This window comes from Otolemur garnettii, unplaced genomic scaffold (genome assembly GCF_000181295.1).
Source record: "Otolemur garnettii isolate 467f Iridium unplaced genomic scaffold, OtoGar3 scaffold00104, whole genome shotgun sequence".
Lineage (NCBI taxonomy): Eukaryota > Metazoa > Chordata > Mammalia > Primates > Galagidae > Otolemur > Otolemur garnettii.
Window position 1 is genome coordinate 2,033,508 of NW_003852499.1, and position 3,163 is coordinate 2,036,670.

Genomic DNA, 3,163 nt, shown 5'->3' on the forward strand with positions numbered 1-3,163 from the left:
GGCACCTGTAGTCCCAGCTACTTGGGAGGCTGAGGCAAGAGAATCACTTAAGCCTAAGAGTTTGAGGTTGCTGTAAGCTGTGACGCCATGGCCTTCTACCAATAGCAACATAGTGAGACTCTGTCTCAATAAATAAATAAATAAATAAATAAAATTGAAGTGACTTATTCAACATCATACAGGTACCAAGCAACATAGAAAGAGCAAGGACTGAAAATCTAAGTTGACACAAATACTAATGTGCTATACAGAATGATTCACCATGGGGCTCTTTGAGTAGAAATTTCCTTACTGCTTTAAACACATCCTTATATTAAAATTTACTAAGGTAATAGCATAGCATTTAAAATGATGGCTGCTAGTATGCTAGTATACCAATAACTCAGTATGTCTCCTTTCATCTTATATTTTTTGAACCCATGACAAAATTGCTTTGTGTGTGTGTGTGTGTGCGTGCGCACGTGTGCATAGTTCTACGAGTTTTAACACATACACGGTTTTGTATAAGCACCATAGCAATCATTTGATGAGAATAGTTTCATCACCTTCCAAAACCCTCTCCTGCTGTCCCTGTAGGACACCTTTCCTCCAATCCTAACCCTTGCCACCAAACTAATGATTAGTTCTCCATTGCTGTAGTTTTGCCTTTTCCAGAATGTCATATAATGAAATCATACAGTATGTAACATTTTGAAGGTGGCTCTTTCACTCACCATAATGATTTTAAGACAAACTCAATTTGTTGTATTAATAGTTCTTTTCTATTGCTCAGTAGTATTCCTTATGTGTTTACAGTTTGCTTATTCATATACCCATCAAAGAACATTTGGGTCATTTACAGTTCTTGGAACTATGAACAGAGATGCTGTAAACATTCATGCAGGGGTATTTTTCATTTTTTAAGGAGTGAAATGGGGTAGCATTGCTAGATTGTATGTTTAAAAAAATTTTTTTTTGAGACAGAGTCTCACCTTGTTGCCATCAGTAGAGTGCTGTGGTGTCACAGCTCAAGCAACCTCAAACTCTTGGGCTTAAGCGATTCTCTTGCCTCAGCCTCCCAAGTAGTGGGGACTACAGGTGCCTGCCACAATGCTGTGCTATTTTTTGGTTGCAGTTGTCATTGTTGTTTAGCAGGCCTGGGCTGGACTTGAACCTGCCAGCCTAGGTGTATGTGGCTGGTGCCCTACTCACTGAGCTATGGGCGCTGAGGCAAATTTTTTGTTATCTTGAGACAATATCTTGCTATTGCTGGAGCTAGAGTGCAGTGATGTCATCATATCTCACTGCAACCTCCAACTCCAAGGCTCAGGCCTCCTGCCTCAGCCTCCTAAGTAGCTGGGACTCTAGGTAGGTGCCACCAAGCCAGGCTCATTGTTTTACTTTTGTAAAGACAATGTCTCATTATATCGCACAGGCTGGTCTCAAACTCCTGGCCTCAAGTGATCTTCCTGCCTTGAGTTCCCAAAGTGGTAGGATTACAGGCATGAACTACTGCATCCAACATGTTTAACTTTATAAGAAAATGTCAAACTTTTCCAGAGTGGCTGCACCCGTTTTCTTTCCCACCAGCAATGTAACAGTTCAATTTACTTTGCATCCTTGTCAGCATCTGGTATTGTCGGTTTTTTATTTTAGCTATTTTGATAGGTGTATAGTATTTTTCTTCATTCTATTAGATATTTTATTGTGTTTTTGCATTTCCTAAAATGCTAATGATGTTGAGTATCTTTTCATGTGCTTATTTGCCTTCATTATAGCCTTTTTGTTGTGGTGCTATTTAAATCTATTGTCTACTTTTTTATTTTTTTGAGACATAGTCTCAGTTTCTTGCCCCCAGTAGAGTGGCATCATAACTCACAGCAACTTCAAACTCAGGCTCAAGTGATTCTCTTGGCTCAGCCTCCCAAGTAGCTGGGACTACAAGCACCTGCCACAACGCCCAGTTATCTTTAGAGACAGGGTCTCACTCTTGCTCAGGCTGGTCTCAGCTCATGAGCTCAAGTGATCCACCTACCTTGGCCTCCCAGAGTGCTAGGATTACAGGCATGAGGCGTGAGCCACCGGCGCCCGGCTTAGACTAACAAACATTAAATTTCTTTCTTTCTTTCTTTTTTTTAATAAGCCAAGGTTGCCTTTACATTGATAAAAATACCTTATTTCCCTTGTAATCATAAACATTATTCCAGTAAAAGAAGTACATTTTCTTTTCTTTTGTCTTCTTACTTGCATGCTCACCACAATAAGTTAAAATGAAATAGCTCTTACATAATCAGAGGAGAAAAGAAAACCAATATGCCACAGCCCAGACGATTCTACCCAGCCTTACCACCCTGAGATCTTTGTGTTTGGGGCTGTCATCTCTTTCCACTCCAATTAATTCAGAAGCCCACCCTGCTCTGTTCCAGTAGAGAGTCGTCAAATGCTATGTCTGGCTTAGAAGAGGAACACTCTATGGTCAGGAGAAGTTGAGTAGAATGTACAAGAGATGGAGAAGCCTGCCTTTCTCTTTCAGTCACCACGAAGGGGGTTCCCTAATGCTGAGGAGTGTCCTTTGATGGCTGATCCATGACCTGGGCTGCAGCTTCTCAAAATTGTTGCTGATCAAAATATAACATGATTCTGTCCAATCTGTTCTTCCGTGCGTCTTGATCATGATCTTCTCCTTAGTGGTCTTCTCTTTTTTTGTATGTGTGCATTTTTTCATTAAATCATAACTGTGTACATTGATGCATTTATGGGGTTCAGTGTACTAATTTGATACACACTGTGAAACATTACATCAAACTGATCAACACATCTATCACCTCCTTCACAGACATGGCACTGTCTGTGAAGAAGGTTGTTAACTTTTTTTTTTTCCTGCAGTTTTTGGCCAGGGCTGGGATTGAACCCACCAACTCCGGTATATGGGGCTGGCGCCCTACTCCTTGAGCTACAGGCGCCCTACTCCTTGATCCACAGGCACCACCTGTTGTTAACTCTTGATCTAGACTAATGGAACATTTTTGGTCGTGAATTGGCTGACTTCCATTGTGCACTTTGATGCTTTGTCTCAGAGTTGTATTGGTACATCCTTGTTTCATCACCAGTAATAACACGGCCCAAAACATCCATTGTGCCATGTGCCAAATTTTTGCAAGCATTTCTTTTTTTTTTTTTTTTT